The 18,166-nt window shown below is 33.9% G+C and overlaps 1 long non-coding RNA gene across 2 annotated transcripts; it reads left to right on the top strand.

Moving 5' to 3' along the window:
- Positions 1 to 3,586: 3,586 nt before the first annotated feature.
- Positions 3,587 to 7,410, top strand: LOC108340187 (uncharacterized). Of its 2 annotated transcripts, XR_008248915.1 has the most exons (5): positions 3,587 to 4,057; positions 4,240 to 4,296; positions 5,056 to 5,164; positions 5,359 to 5,429; positions 7,336 to 7,410. It is a non-coding gene; the product is annotated as an uncharacterized LOC108340187 (long non-coding RNA). The 2 variants fall into 2 exon arrangements; XR_001833178.2 differs by having other exon boundaries at positions 3,587 to 4,296.
- The last annotated feature ends 10,756 nt before the right edge of the window (positions 7,411 to 18,166 follow it).

Below are 18,166 nucleotides of genomic sequence, written 5' to 3'. Positions count from 1 at the left end.
AATCTGAAAACGATTTATCATACTTACATTTTCATATCTAATTGATTTCATTTGAGAGGTTTTATAGATTACTCAAAAGCTCCAAGAATCAAGAATGAGAAAAATTGGATCATCTTGAAGCATTCTTGAAAAGCAATTGACTAGACTACATTAACTTGGGGAGCAATTGACTAGACTACATTAACTGGTCTCTTTAGCACATCTGAAGGTGCATCTTGATTGATCAGGAGAGAAGACTTGGAATTTTAATTTGTTGTTTCCCTAAATGTGCGCGTCAGGAAGAAGAGTGAGGAGCTCTTGACTTTGAGAAGGGATTCTCAAAGGGTTTTTTGCAACAGGGACGAGTGGTTATGTGTTTGCAAATGTTGTTGTTTCTATATTTGATTGAGAGTTTGTGAGGTGTTTACATTTGAGAGTTGCTCTATAAATCCTTGGCTGCAATACTCTGATCATTATAGTGAATTACTCTTTGATCTAAGGTTGTTTGGGAGTGTGACTGGATGTAGGCATTGAGGTTGAACTAGTATAAAAATTGTGTTTGTTTTACTCTCCTTTATCTCTATACATTTTCATTGTCATTACATATACACATACTGTTTCATTACACACATTTGTGTATTGCACTCCCCCTCTTGGTGTTGAGAAACAAAGTCCATCAATTCTAACATTCTTCTTCTATTATTGGGCAGTTTGCTCAGTTGTGTGCATCCCCCACTAACTTCTTTAAATTTCCAATATATTTCTAATTTGGCCTTCTGAAGAGTAGAATCTCTTCCTGAATACCCTCCGCAAGCATTGGCATGGAACCATTTAAGAAGTTGTTGTCTTACTTCTTGATCTTTACCCACTATTAATTTCCATTTCCTCCTCAATTCTTCCTTCTGCCATGTGAAGTGCTTATGAGTGTTGTTGTTCTCTTGTAACTATGTGATAACTCTTTTCAAGTCAATATCCATTTACCAAATGTCTTTTATGGACTTTAGCAACTCAAAAGTAGGTTGTTGAATAAGGAGAGTTCAACATCCTATTTTGGATAAGGCATCTGCAACTATATTTTCATGCCCCTATTTGTGTTCAATATTGAAATCGAATTCCATCAACTTAACTAGCCACTTTTGTTGAAAAGTCATGGAAAGCCATTGATCCAGGATATACTTGAGACTTTGATGATGTAGGCTATAGGGTGTTGGTCTTGCATTAACACATCTCTTTTTCATATGTAGACAATGCCAGCTGTTGTGAGTTAAAGCTCCTACTGTAGGCTATAGGGTGTTGGTCTTGCATTAACACAACTCTCACTCCCGGTCCATATGCATCTACCTCTAAAACAAAGTCTTTGGAGAAATTAGGCAAAGCCAAGACAAGTGTGTTACTTATCTGAGTTTTTCAGTTTCTGAAAAGCACCCTTGACTTCTTCCGTCCATTTAAATCCCTCCTTTTTTAGCATGTCATGTAATGGTCTGGCTGTGGTCCTATATTGGTTGACAAATCTTCTGTAATAGCCCGCCAAACCCAAGAACCCTCTTAACTGTATCATAGATTACGGTAATGGCCATTGTTGAACAGGAGCTATCTTGGCTGGATCAGTGGCCACTCCTTCTTCAGAAATGAAATGCCCAAATATTCTACCTTTGTAACACCAAAGTAGCACTTCGATTTCTTAGCAAATAGAGAATGGGTCCTTAATGTTGATAGAACTTTATATAAATGAATCAAATGCTCTTTAAGGGATGCACTGTAAACTAAGATTTCATAAAAAAAAATATGAGAACAAACTTCCTTAAGAATTCCTAGAATATTGTATTCATGAGCCCTTGAAAACTGATAGACGCATTGGTTAGTCCAAAGGGCATAACTAAATATTCATAATGCCCTGAGTGAGTCTTAAAGCCTGTCTTGTGTATATCTTCTTCCACCATTCAGACTTGATTATATCTAGACCACAAATCCAGCTTTGACAAGAACTTCGAACCATGTAATTCATCCAATAAATCATCAAGTAGGGGAATAGGAAACCGGGTTTTTACTGTCCTTTTATTCAATTCCCTGTAATCTATACAAAGGCGCCATCCCCTATCCTTTTTCCCAACCAACACAATGGGATGGAGTATGAACTACAATTGTTCTGGATAATACCAGATTGCAAGTACTGTGAGATGAGGCCATCAATGATGTCTTTTTACTGCTTAGCATATCTAGAGGGTCCTTTATTTACCAGATTGGTGCCTTGAACCAGAGGAATGCGATGATCATGAGAAACCCTTTTAGGAGGAAGTGTGGATGGTTCTTGAAACACATGATCAAAGTCCAGTAGTAACTTCTCAATGTTATCAAGGACAATGTTGGATTCTGCTTGGGTTGATAAGGAGTGTAATAAAGTAACTTCACCCTTATCACACATTTGTATCATTGAATTGTGGACTCCAGAGGAAAGAGTATTATGTAGCCTTTGTTTCCTAATAGTCTTAAGCCCTGGACCTACTGTATCCCTCAAAACAAGTCTTCTTCCATGCACCGTATTTTCCATGGTCAATTTTTCAAAGTTCCAAGTGATATCCTTTAAGGTAATCAACCATTCTATACCAAGAACCATGTCACAACATCCTAATGGTAACAACAACATATCATATTTGAAGGGTGCATTATGCAATACCCAAGAAAAGCTTTTAACTATGTTGTTAATATGGACCTTAGCACCATCTGCCACCATGACATTCAAAGGGTCCATGTTCAAAATCTTGCATCCCAGTTTCTTGGCTATGTGAAAATCTAAGAAATTATGAGTGCTCCCACTATCAATGAGGATATGTAGAGGTTTCTTTTTCAAAAGACTCGTGACCCTCATAGTTTTGAAGCTAGCCACCCCCGTCAATGCATTCACTGAAATTAATGGTTCTCCCCCACTGGTTTCCTCTACTTCCACTAGAGGTGTGGTGTCTTCATCTAAATTATTGTCGTCCTCCAATTCCAGTACGCGAATCTAGAGTTTCTTGTGGGTTAAACTATGAGCGGGTGTGAACGATTCATAATAGAAGTAGCAGAGACCTTTGGCCCTTCTTCCATTCATATAAGCAGGGGTTAAATTCTGTGATAGTGGTTTTGGTCGATAATCTTCAGTGTGCTGGGTGGTGTTAGGTAACAAAGGTGGTTTGAGTTGTTTGTAGAATGGCTTTGCTTGAGAATTGGTGTTGTTGGCAGACTCATACATTTTGGCTAGTGAGACACTACAAGAAAAAGAAAAATTATCTATTGATATTTATATACGGATTTTGATCCGTATGTAACACATGTATTACATACGGATTTTACATACGGATCATAAAAAATAAGTTACATACGGATTTTATATACGGATTTTATCTACTGATATTTTCGTATGTAAAATTCGTATATAATGTTGGCGCATTTAGGCGGGAACTTTATCTAAGGATATTATCCGTATATAACCATTTAAAATCCATATGTAATTCGGAAATACATTATCTACCGATACTATATACAGAATGTTAAAGTAAATTATTAAAAATTAATAAAAAGTAAAACTTATAATGTAGGTTTTGGTTGTTTTGTGCTTGGACATTTTCATTTGCCTCCGTGGTTAAAAAGCCCTAGGGTTTTAGGAAGGAGAGCGAGGAGTGTGACGACGACACCATCTACCTCTATGACCTCTCCGCTACCTCTTCCCTCGGTTCCCTCAACCAACACTCTGACTCTATCACCGCCCTCTCCTTTTACGCCCTTCTCAATCTCCCTTTTTCCTCCAACCTCATCTTCGCCGATCTTACCACGCTCTTCGTCCACCGGAACGTCGCTATCAACGACCTCGCTCTGCACCCGTCCGGTGAGTGCGCCCTCACCGTTGCTCGTGACAACTGCCTCACCATCTTTAACCTCATTCGCGGCAGTCGCAACTACTGCTTGCGCCTCGACAAGGAATCGTGCTTCTTCAAATTCTTCAAATTGGAATGCTCCAAGCCCGTTTTCTGCGCTGCTCCTGTTAGGATATGTGCTTCTTCAAATTCTTTCTCTGTTTTCTCGAATTATCATCGAATATCAAGTTGGTTATTTTTATTTTCTCTGTTTCTTTTGGTGTTGTTGATTTGTCTTGTATGTTTAAAAACTCTAGGGTTTAGGTAGCATTTGATTTGATGAAGAAAGTTTGGTATATTGTCACTTGTTAAGTTTTTCGGGCACATAATACTTGTTAAGTTTTATGGGATTCTTGTGGTGCATTTTTAGGAGATCTCCATTGTGCTACCGATGTTGCGTTTAGGGAAGATTCAGAGGGCTTTTAAGGTATGTTTTGTTTTATGCATTTGTGATTGAGAATATTATTGAATGAATCACAAATGCAAGAATGTTTCTTGTTTTGTTTTATTCTAATTCTTAAATGCAAATGCTATGTATAGAGTGATGATGAGAATGTATAAGATGTGGATATGTAAACTAATCCAATCTATAACAATACCTAAAATGTGAAGAGAAACAAACTCTATGAACATGTTTGATGAAATTCGTAGGAGAAGCTTAAATGCACTCTAGGTTTTTGATGAAATGATTGTATGAATGTTCATGGAATTATGTAATGGGGAGAGATTGGTTTGTATCAATTTCTCCCAATTTCTGTTTTGAAGGCTGCTGCTTCACCACGGCAGCCACCCATTTGTACGTATTAAGCTGATTTAAACCATTTTATGTGCCTGACCCTTGTCACAAGTTGTGTTTTTTTACACTTTGATCTATTGTGGTTCTCATCCACATCAGGGCCAGTGTAACTTATAAGCAAGGAATCAAGTTATACATAATCAGTTCAAGATTGAATTAGAAGCAAAGGTTGTGTCGAGATGCAGAAGTGAATTGGAAACATGTTTCAATAGTGGAAGGGAGGATTTTAATTGTTTAGAGTGTGACTATAGCAGGGCGAGGCATTCTGTCATGTTGCTTCATGCACATTCTGTCATGTAGCTTTATACTTTTAGTTTAGAGTGTGACCATAGCAGGGAGAGGCACTTTTTAATTTTGAACTTTGATTCAACTTTTGCTCTTTTATGATAGAAGTGGAAGCGGATACATCACTCAAGATGAGCTTCAAAAAGCCTGTGAAGAATTTATTATTGAGAATGTATGCTTTGAGGAAATCATCCAAGAAGTTGATCAAAATAATGTGAGTAAATTTTACATTTATATAACGTTTAGTATCAAATAAAAGAAATCATAATTCTTAAAGAATAGTGTGCCTGTTATAAGTTCTTTCTTTTATATTTTCATCTTTTTTATTTTAAGGGTTATATGTGAAGTATATTTTAAACTTATCACTTTAATATATAAAGACAAAATGATGTTTCTAATTATTTGCAGAAATTGAAGATGGTCCCATATATGCTCAACTTTTTGTGCCCGTAAATGCCAATCTGCTCCCAAATAGTGAGGTAATTCTTTGCTTGGAACTCATGTCCTGGCTGAGAATATTAAAAGAAATCTAATCAAAGCATTTGCTGATAAAATTTTCCATTATAAATATGTAATAATTAATCTCCTCTAACATCTTAACTCAAACATAAATGCATGGAATAATTCCACATATCTTAAAAGTTACCTTGGCAATTGTCTGTCCTCCCAATTCTAAAATCCACCTTTTTCACTATATAGGTTATAATTGCCAGAGTTAGAGTTAAATTGTGAGAGTGTTGGATTATAAATATAGAAGTCCAAAGGAAAAATACATGTTGAATTCAAATAGTAAAAAAGACAATCTATATAGCTTGAAACTAATCCGATAAAATGGTGTCCCCACCACATCTCATAACCCATAAACTTTAACAGTAGCATTTAATCATTGTAATTTGCTTTTTTAAAAGTCACTAGTAAATCCAAGTAAGTCATGACATCTCACGTTAATGAAGAGACAAGATAAAATTGTCGGAACAATCGGTACCGTTATAGAGTTGCGCAGCGGAATAAAATATAGATAGCGGAAAGCGTGTAACGATCACAACACAAGTTAAAATAATCGGTTTCAAAAATTGATTTTCTTAGTGAACTTTTATCGAACGGTTGATGTGCTAAGAGTTTAGGGATAAAGAAAATCAACACAAAATTTTTATCCTGGTTCGAATCAAAAGATTCTACGTCCAGTCGTTAATCACTATAAATAGTGATTAACCTTTTTCACTAAAAATATGGTTTGCAGATTACAATCAGATAATCAAAATAAGCAAAGAATAGAAAACACTTTCCTTCGACAAACGAACGGAAGAACCTGCTCAGCCAACTTGAAGAGAACCGCTCCGACCTTTGACACACAAAACGCGAGCTTCTCATATTCACAAGACCAGGCAAGAGCACTCTATCACTTTGAGAACTTCCTCAGACAAACTGTATTCTCAAAATGGCATAGATCCTTTTCACTCACAAAGAGCTTCCCTTAGGCACAAAGCTCTAATACTCTCAATTGAAAAGTTCTTTCTAAAAGCTGTGAAGACCTCTATTTATAAGCCTAGTTTCGTGCAGGGTCAAAAACTGAAAAGACATCTCCCAACTGCCATTGATAATCGATTATCAAAAGTGATAATCGATTATTTGTGTCCGTTATGGGGTTTACAAAAAAGTGATAATCGATTATATGATGTGATAATCGATTATTTCTGTATGACTCTGTGATAATCGATTATTGCCATTCCATAATCGATTATTGCAGTTAAAAATGAAAGTTTACAAAGTTTACAAGAATTTCCTACTACATTTAATCTCTACAAATTGCTTTTAATTAATTCTAATATCTTCTTCAACTAAAACTTCTTGCAGCATCATCAAAACAAATTTCTTCAAGATTTACCAATACTCCTTATTGGTAACAAAAATGAGCACTACCTCATTTCTAAACTAGAAGCTATTTCAAATTTAGGATTCCCATATAATGTATACTATTAAACCCATAAAATATTATCACATACAAGATAAGGATATTTTTATCCTATGGCAAGCAAGGATTTTGAAATTATTGTCTACCTACAATATTTTACATATCATAAAAGGCTTAGAATATCCTAAATACTTTATTATAATTATAAATTTTACTTTTTTAGATAAAAAAAATCTACCATTAATAATAAGAATAGAAGGAACTAGAGTTGCTTAAATATTAAAAGTGAGTCAGGATTACTATTATGTTCGATTTGTAACTTTTCAAAATTTGATATTTTATATTGGTGTTTTTAGAATCAATATGGTGGACTAATAAAAGTGAGATAAAGTGGGTAACTCGTAAACTCCTTATTTTTTATTAAATTAAAAATAAAAAATCAAATTAGTAACTTTTTATTTTTTTTACTACAGGCATGTCAACCAGCAAATGGTTACAAAGTGGTCTTCTGCAAGCTAATATGGGTCGCCGCAACATACCAAGGTAAGTTGAATTATAAAGGCAATGATTTTAGTTTATAATCATTATTTGTCAATGGAATTTGAGATCACGTTTATAATCATTATTCATAAATGATATTGGATTGGTTTTAGGCTTGTTAGTTATCTTGTAAGTTCATAATGAACTGTCATCATTATATTATGATGGATGCAAATCCTTACCTTAAATATTATTGTGATGAAAACATGTTGGTTGGTGTGAGACACTATGATAAGAGTTGGAGAATGAGCAACATACAACCAGCTTAGCAGAATGAAGAACAATGCCTTTTCTGAAGAATACCAAGGTTCTTTCCTTCATGACAAGCAAACAAATCTAGAAGATGAGCATGACAAGATATTCATAGTATATGGAGTCTCTAGAAGCAAAAGAGAAGCAAGTGATACTTTTGTAGTCTTAGCTGATCTAATAAATCTACTATTGTCTAGTATGGTATTTATCATTGTAAATGATTTTGACATAGTACCAACTTAGATTGATATGTTTGTTTATTATGAGTATATATTAAAATTATGGTTGTTGAATAGTAACACATTATAATAGATTCATTAATGTAATTGTTTGAGTTTCTTAAAGAAAAACAGTTGTATTTGTTTCTTTGAATTCTATTTATAAAAGATAATCAATTCTTACTATTTGAAAATTTGGATAGTGTTTTACTTTTATTTGTTATATAAAACTTTTAATTATTTAGTGTAGATGTGGAATTACCAATTTTTTTTATAAAATCACATGTTACATACGGATTTTTCCGTATATAATTTCATACAGATTTTATATACAGATTTTTCTGTATATAATTACATACGGATTTTTTCATATATAAATTATATACGGATATATCCGTATATAATTTAGCTACGCCTTTTTTATATACGGATTTTTAGCCGTATGTAATCCGTATGTAACATCATGTTATATACGGATTTTGGACATTATATACGGATTTTGACCGTATGTAATTGTAATTTTTCTTGTAGTGAGAAAGCTTTCATCACAGAAGTAGGTTGAAACATATGAACCATCATCTGCACATCTTACTTTAAACCACCCAGAAAGCAACTTAATTGATTGGCTTCCGAGAGTTCTACTTGCGAGACTATTCGATCAAAGGTGTTATGGTAATCTTGGATAGAATTCTTTTGACGTAACCGCATCAAATCAGCCATAGGTTCCTCGCATACCTCTTCAAATCACCCAAGAAGGAAGATTTAATAACCCTATATTCTTAACATAGGCATTATGTCATTGTAGAGCTTTTCCTTCAAAATGGACGACTGCTAAGCATACCTTGTAATTATCCGGTGTACCGTCAACCAAGAAGAATGTTTCACATTGAATTAACCATTGTTTCACACCATCCCCATTGAAGTGAGGAAAATCTAACCTAGCCAAGCTTGTATTACAAGAATAAGGGCGAGATTGGTTACCGTTATTGGCGACAGAATGCGTTTCACTGTTACTGATTATCTCCACAAGATTGATCTTCAAAGATGCGCCAATCTCCATGAAGCGAGCCTCTAGCGATGTTCCCAGCTCCAAGAAGCGAGACTCCATTGAATCTTTGAAATGGTTAAAATCTTCACGTACAGAACAGGTGTTTGTACCCATCGAAGGACGCGGGTGGAAGGTCACCTTCTGATACCAATTATTATGCTTCTTCTAGGAAGACAATTGTCTCGAACAAGAACCCAAGAAGTAGGGAATCCAGGTAAGTAGAAAGGAATCCGAACAAGAGTTTATTGATTTGGAAGAGTAAGAAGTTTCTGATTGAATGCATTGATTATGAATTTAGAGTATACAATTGTTTTTATAGTAAAAGACTATCAGAGTTTAGTTAATTTTGTAAACTAACATAATTAACTAACTTTTTAATAACATCTTGTAACACTGTGTCTCCATTCTCAATCATTGTTCTCCTAACGCCACCCTCTCGTTGTTGTTACATGTCCTGGCTGTTGGTTTTATGGTCACAATCGTCTCTCCTCCCTACATGCACCGTTGATTTTTCGCGCCACCACTACTTTGTCCTGGGTTTCAATTACGCGTTCCCACCAAGTCGCCACCACTTGCACCTACACCGTGGTGTTTTCCAAGTCACCCTCATGCACATCTCTACCTATTTTGATGGGCTCTAAGTCATGACCATAGTTTCTCTTCTTGCATCGGTCATGTTTCCACTCACTATAAACGTTAATATTGTTTTAATTTTTATTTAATTTTAAAATTTTGGATTATTTAAAATAATTTGTCAAGTTTTATTAGAACTTATGATAATCAAAATAAACAAACAAATAAATATATATATATATATAATTAATGATAGATAACTTTAGGATGTCACCATAATTAAAATGTTAAAGTTTATAATGATGTGACTTTATTCAGAAAATATGTTTAAAATTAGTATTTAAGTTAGTTATATTATTGTTGTTTACTTAATTAAAAATTTACAAAACTTTGGTTTTGTTGATATTTTTTTTTGTTATTCTTTCATATTATTGATTGTTATATGTTCAAGGTGTTGGTTTTGGGTCTTAAGACGTTCGACCTTTGACAATGTGTTTAGAAACTAATATTTGAAGTGTTATTGTATCAGTGTTACAATATTACTGTGTATTATGTCCCATTTAAGATTTAATATAATAGAATGAATTTTACTTCTAATTTTAAGGATTTATATATTTTCTTATATTTGGAAACGAAAGAAAGTAGTAATGAAAATCACGAACTTGAATTGTCCATTAGTTAGTTTGGGAAGATTGAACACTTTTTTTATAGAAGGGATATATATATATATATATATATATATATATATATATATATATATATATATATATATATATATATATATATATATATATATATATATATATATATATATATATATGCATAAACGAAGTTATTATATTGTATAATAATGAATCAAGTTGAGTGAATGTTAGTTGAATTAATGATGTCTTTAAGAAAGTAGTAGTTAAATGGAAGAGACATATATATTCAAGTCATTTACATAGTACAAGAGAGTTCAATAGTTACAAAATACCTTTTACAAGATGGGTTTAGCTCTCCATTTCCATGGACAACCTCAAGCTTACGAAGTGGAAGATGAAAGAAGAAGGAGACACAAGAAGGAAAAATAGGATTGATGGAAGCAGCTCCAAGCTCCATGCACAAGCAGCTCCACGAACCAGAAGTAACGCAATGGATGGAAGAATGAGTGGAAACGAAAGTGCACGCCAAGTGTTTGATGAATGGATCAACGAAGGTTTGGTGAGTGTGTGAGGTTTCTCAAGCTCAGAAGGCCTTCCAAGAAGAAAGGAAGCTAGAAGAGAAGGTGTTGGATAAACACAAGAAGATGAACTTAGAGAAAAGTAGGTGTGGAGTAATCTCAACATCACTTCAATATCTTTTCTAAGTTGAATTTTACAAAGAGAAGAGCCTCTCTTTTATAGGTGAAGAAAGGACTTCATTTCTGATCTACAAAGCTTCTAAGAATCACAAATGAAGTGTGTTGGAGAAGATAAAGAGCTTGGGACGCAAGGTTCACCCAAGCACACATTAAAAATGTGCAAAACATTTAAAGCTGGACCGCATCCGCTGGGCGCAAGTAGGAGGAATCTGAACGTGCTGTGTATTCCGGAAGGCATTTTCCCTTAAAAGCTCAATCTGAAAGGTACTTGCTCTAATCTGGAAACCACTTCATTTCTTCTCTTCTTTGTCTCCTTTGCTTTGTTAGGCTTACCAAGCCTCCTAGGATGATTAGGAATGGTCTCCAACCTTTATTTATGGCCTACAAAAGAGTATAAATGTGTTTAGTAAAGAGAAGAAGGATTAATAAGTGATTCTCCATAAGAGTAGGGATAAGTGATCCTTCTTCTTCTTGAATCCTTCTAGCCATGGCTCTTGTTAGAGGTCCTATGTGCATCTTATATGGTCCTCCATCAAGGATGTTTCCACAAGATCTAAGTAGTCTCCATGAGCTCCAAAGAGTGAAATTGTGCCTCCAATCTATTAAAGACTCGGTTTCTTTTGAGAGAACTTAATTAAATAGGCAAATTTGGACACATCAACATGCCACCACTTAGTGCAAAGGCTCTGGCACTAGTGCAGTCAAAGGAAACGACATCGGTTATTATCGCTTATAGGTAGTGGTTCCTGAACCGAGGTATATTAAGGCGAGGTAAAAAGTGGTAGACTTTTTGCCTCTGTTCTGAACCGAGGTACTTTGTCCCCCTCTACTGCCTCGGTTGGACCTTGAATCGAGGCAGTAGGGTCCTTCTTCTTTTTTTTCTTCTTTCGCCACCTTTATGCCTCGATTCTAATTTCAACTCCAGATTCTAATTTCAAACTCCCAAACTGAAAAAAATCAAGATTGCAAAGACAGAAGCCCAAAAATTAATTTGAAATGAAATCCCTGTCTCCCAATTCACAAACTCAGATAATGAAGTTGAACCCCCAAATCAGATGAATAGCTGAAACCCTAAGTCGTAAAAACAAGAACATAAACCCCAAATTTGAAAATGAAAAACTTAATTCCCCAATTCTCAATTTCAGAAACCCTAAAATGCCAAATCAAAAAACGATTCACTCTATTGTCGCCTTCCTCACAACGCGCCACTACCGCCTTCGTCCCTCATCGCAACCCCATTCGCACCCAACCCGCGTTCTTATACGAAATAGGAAACCCCTAAAACTCAAACGAAAACAGAGGAAGAAGGAGGAGAAGGAAACTTTCGCCATCGAAGAAGTCGGAGTTTGAATCTTCGCAAAAGCGCTGCCGCTGTCGGACGTGACCTCGCCATGCCTCGCCGCGTCTTCGTTGGCCACTCACCTTCATCACAACACTCTCGCTGCTAGTGCTCGCGAGAAAGGAAGAAAAGAAAGGGAAGAAGCTTCAGCCTCTAGCTAGCGCGTTCAAGGAAAGAAGTTGAACCCTTGATTAGGTCACTAGGGGATTTCTTTTATCACTTTTTCACGTACAATGTTTTCATCTATTAAAAAATATGTGTTAATTAATTTTTTTTTGCTTTTTATTTTAGTTTTCATAATTTATATAATATGTAACTTTTATTTTATAATCAATTTTATATATGTTTATTTTTTATTTTTATTATTTTTGTCATACATGAAATGAATATATGATATTTATTTTCAGTAAAATAAAAGAAATAAAATATAAACAAAAAGTTGGGACTTAGATGAACAAGGTTTTTAAAATTTGAAAACCGAGAAGAATAAGAATAAGATCAAAATTGTATATATTTTTTCAAAACTATTAAATATTACAAATTTTCTTCGTTATATAATATCGTTCGTTGGATATCATTATTAAAAACACCACAGAGTAGAATAAACAATATTCTTTAACTTTTAAAACAACAAATTATTTAAAATAAAATTAAAAAAAGAACTCGAATAAGAATTATTTATAAAGAGAGAAATATATACTACATTTCCATGTTCATTCAATGTGTCAGTTTACCTATCTCATCATTTTGTGTCATTTTACATATTTATCCCATCATTCACTGTCCGTTTAATATTATTTTATTACTATATGACTCGGTAGGCGTCAAATCGATGCGATAGTGTGACCTTTATACCTTGGTTCTGATTGTAACCGAGGCAGTATGTGTTTTTCAAAAAGTTTGTCAGCTGATTTGTAGATGAGCAGAGGGTACGTGGAAAAACTTTATGCTTCGGTTTCTGGCTTAACCGAGGTAGTAGACATCTTACGCTTCAGTTTCTTTTAAACCGAGGCATATAACTTCCCTAAAACTACGAAAATGCCACTGAGCTTTTATACACTTCGGTTTCAGTAAAACCGAGACGTATATAGCGCGTTAAAAAGACATTTTTTTACTAGTGTGGCGCTCAGTGCCAACCTTCGTGGTAGCCCTAGATGCTCTCTGTCAAAGTGGCGTTCAATGGCAGGCAATGACGTTCAGTGTTGGAAGTCTTGGGACCATCGACTGCCCCCACAGATCACCACCAAGTTTTCCAGTGTGCTTTGTCCTCACTCGCACACTTTCTGGGAAAACTTCCCAGAAGGTCACCCATCCCAGAATTACTCCAAGCTAAGCACGCTTAACTATGGAGTTCTTATGAGTCAGGCTACCGAAAAGCAAATGCATTTTGGTGATATGAGTAGCCAAATCAACCCCTTTAAGATATCCTTCAACTGTATAGTCCCATACCTACACAGTCTCCAGATCCCTCTCATTCCGGTGTATGTCCGATTCGTCCATGTACCCCTTCCACCCGAAGCTTCCAGGAGCCGCTCCTTGTCTGTGCCCCCTGCACCATGCTTCTTACACCGGCGTCACTCCCCGCCCTCGTCTCCGTGCCCGGGTGTCACATGCCCACCAGCTTTTACTCTGGTTCGTCCTCGAACCACACCGTACTGGGAGAGGCTAGGCTCTGATACCATCTGTAACGCCCCGACAACTCACAGGGACCATCGACTGCCCCCACAGATCACCACCAGGCTTTCGAGTGTGCTTTGTCCTCACTCGCACACTTTCTGGGAAAACTTCCCAGAAGGTCACCCATCCCAGAATTACTCCAAGCTAAGCACGCTTAACTATGGAGTTCTTATGAGTCAGGCTACCGAAAAGCAAATGCATTTTGGTGATATGAGTAGCCAAATCAACCCCTTTAAGATATCCTTCAACTGTATAGTCCCATACCTACACAGTCTCCAGATCCCCCTCATTCCGGTGTATGTCTGATTCGTCCATGTACCCCTTCCACCCGAAGCTGCCAGGAGCCGCTCCTTGTCTGTGCCCCCTGCACCATGCTTCTTGCACCGGCGTCACTCCCCGCCCTCGTCTCCGTGCCCGGGTGTCACACTCAACACCACATTAGTTTCTAAAACTCCACTTTTTGTTGGTCTTCTTGCTTCTCTGGGTCACCGAGATTCTTCAATTTAATGCTAGGTCTTCCTAGCACCAAAATAGATATCAAAAGAGGAGATTAGAGTCATATTTACATAAGTGTAGCCTAGGATATAGATAAACATAAAAACAAGATAAGAAAAGGATTTAAGAAAAGTAATAAGTTAAAGAATAACTGATTTTATCACTAAAATGACACTCAAATAATGATAAGAATTAGCGTTATCAATGTACTTGAAAATGCCTACATATGTTCTAAAGATTGTATATTATACAAAAAATAATTTGAAACATTGACTAAGTATCCAATATACGAACTATCACGATACAAAGTAAAAAAGAGTGACAATAATGAAGACCACATCCAGAAAAATCATCCTAGTGTTTTGGTATCTTTCAATCATATATTGATTTAAACATTTATTCGTCAATGTTAATGATGAAAAAAAAATTATGACAATTTTTATGTATAACTACACTTTAGGTTTTTATTTTCTTAAATTATAATATTTAAATTTCTTGCAATATGTTAATTATTTGGGATTGATTAATATTTCTACAACAGATTTGGTTATGTGTAAAAAGAAAATTGATTTAAAAAAGAAAAGAATAAGATATTAAAGTAATAACCTATTACATCGGTTATTGATGTAATATATAGGTTTAATGTCTCCTTATGTCCCTATTTTCGCTTAGAATCTCAAATAGATCCCTTTCTTGTTCGGCGTCTCAATTGGATCCTTATTTTTGTAAAATTGAATCAAATAAAAAGGTCTGCAGTCAAATTGATTAAACGACATTAAGGATGATGTTAGGTGACATATTGACAGTGTAGTTTTAATTGACGTGGCATTAAAAAGGTGTGTGAAGTGTATTTTTTTAATTTTGAATGTCGTGCTCCAGCTCTTCCTCTACGTCGTCGTTTTTGAACTCCGGTGGTCGATCCATGACCCCCAATCGTGGTCGCAGCGAGTCAACGTACGACTCTCGAGGTTACGCTGGCCGTTCTCTGGTGGCGTTCGGGGAGGAGGACCTAATTGCGGAGGTAATGCTTAGATCTGAGGTTGTGCTTTCATATCCATTTGTTGCGCGATTGAATCGTTTGGTTTTTCCGTTTGTGTTATCTGAGATTGAATTTTTGGTTGCAGTGAAAAGGAGTATAATCCAGCTACTGCCTATGCGCCTATGCATTTGGTATTGCAGTGAGACTTCTACGGGAAGATTGACTTTGATTTTGATGCCAGAGGAGAAATTGTGAATGCTAAATTTAGTACTCTATTTTAATTTGTGGCAGATAGAGTTTTTGGACCACATACCAATTCTGATGAAGTGTACGAAGTAGTGGCAAAACCTGTACTAAAGGCTGCCATGGAAGGCGTGAACAGTATGGAGTGTTAATTTTGGATTCGATATAAAATGATATTGTGATGCAAGCAGAGTCTAATTTTGGTACTATCAAGTTATTTTGATGGATTGAGGAAAACTGTTATGGTTGTATACTGGTTTAGTGTCTACTTGAATGACTAGGTGGAACTAGTTAATTGTATTCTGGTATACTGTTAAATTTGGAAGTTGTCTTTTTTGTTGTTCATTAATTTTTTGTTGATCTTGTTTTCTCTTTCTTGTTGATTCACTGCCTTTGTGTTTTCCTGCGAGTCCTGATGAAGCTTGTCACTTGGACCGTTGACAACACCTTTCAATGCTAAATTTTTATCTTTACTGTTATTGCTACCATTGTTGTCTTCAAAATCAAGCACAACTTCCTCTCCTTAGGTCGTTAGCTTTTGTTTTCTCTCAGGAACCCTAAAACTCACTTTTCTCCAATCTGATTTAGATTTTGCAATTGCAGAGAGAGAAAGGGGTTGTTGCCCTTATTTCATTTCCCAACTTTGTCCTTACTTAAATTTTATTTTTCCTCTTTACACTCCATTTTTAATTCAAAAATTATAAAAATACACTTCACACGCATTTTTAATGCCACGTAAATTAAAACTACCCTGTCAGCATGCCACCTAATACCATCCTTAACGTCATTTGATCAATTTGACGGCAAACCTTTATTTGATTAAATTTTACAAAAATAAGAATCCAATTGAAACGCCGAAGAAGAAGAGGACCTATTTGAGATTCTGAGCGAAAATAGGAACCTAAAGACACATTAAACCTAATATATATTACATTACATTTGTTATGATCTTAACTTATTTTTTTTAATAATCATATATTACATTGGATGTAAAATGTCCACTTTTAAATAAAAAAACCTAAGTTTTCAATAACTACTAGTATATATATATTTAACATATACTAGCGGTATAATAACGGTTGTATTCACCAAATTTATAATGGATGTAATATATTCTATATAATTAATGTAAAATGTTTTTTTTAAGTGATGAAGGTTAATTAAGACAATGTCTTTATCGGAGTGATGAAGGTTAGTTAAGACGCAGTTAAAAGTATGAGTTTTCATATTTACTTAATATCCAATATTAAAAACATAATTTTTCAACGTAATCAGTCATATTAACAACTAAAATAACAAATGTTATTAAAAGTATTATTTTTTTAAATAAAAAAGAGCTACCTGATTTTGATGTATAATACCTAAAAGCCATAAATTGCATGGAGTTGATATACACATAATCACATTTCCACACAATACACATAATCATTAAATAAATATTGATACATTGTAAGTTTTATACAAATTTTTGTCCCGATTCATGATGCATTTCCTCGGTTTTCGGGAACGAAGGTTGAGAATATCTAAATATTTGCAAAGATTAAGAAAATAAAGTTAAATTTAATTTCATAAAAAAAAACTCATTCCATATCAAATACATCATGTAATAAGTAGGGAAGGCAAGCAGGCTAGACGTGAGTTTAGTTATTTTATATTTACTTTCGATGAAAAAAACTCATTCTCATTTTTCATCCAAACTTTATTTGTATGAATTTTTCTTTCATCTTCATTTTCATCTTATATACATCCATACTTGAATTTGTATCCATACATATATTTTTTTTTCTTTTACTGTTTCATTATCGTTAATTAACATTTATAAATAATAATAATAAATTTACAAAAAAAACATAATATTATCAAATATTTAATATCAAAATAATATATTTTTATTTATTTAATATTAAAATTTTAAAAAGAAATTATAATCATATATATTTCAAATTATATCAAATAAAATTTCATAAGAATCAAAATATTTATACAAAAATAAAGTTGATAAAATTTCAAAAAAATTTAAAAAATTACCAAAAGAAAATATATATTCAAATTTAAAAATATTTTAAATGTTTCTTTATTGTAAATTGTAATGAAATCTCTTTTTTTTTTTACAAACTAACAAAAATTATAATACAATATTTTGAATAAAATCACACAAATAACAAAGATTAAGCTAATAATAATTTAAATTTATCATATCACCTTTTTAAACTTCAGTATAAGTTGATGATAATAAACAATATTGATAACAGTAACACTAAATTATTATATTATAGTAAATAATTTTTTTATATTATTGTGATAAAATTACATTTATGACAATGAAATAGAAAATAAATAATATCAAAATAGTATTCTATGTAATAAAATAAACAAAAAATAAAAGTATTAAAAAGTAAATATAATCAAATGTGTGTTTTAGAAACAATTCAATAATACATTACTAGTGTATCATTAAATGTATAATAAGATGCAAAATATTTTAGAGATTTCAAAAAACTTTTCAAATATCAAGTTGAACAATTCAAAAATAATGAAAAAATAGAGTTTTTCATATAGAACAAAAATGAAGTATTAAGGAATAAAAGATAACTTTTT

The sequence above is a fragment of the Vigna angularis genome, chromosome 5 (assembly GCF_016808095.1).
Source record: "Vigna angularis cultivar LongXiaoDou No.4 chromosome 5, ASM1680809v1, whole genome shotgun sequence".
NCBI classification, from domain to species: domain Eukaryota; kingdom Viridiplantae; phylum Streptophyta; class Magnoliopsida; order Fabales; family Fabaceae; genus Vigna; species Vigna angularis.
This window is presented reverse-complemented; position numbering and strand designations above follow the sequence as displayed.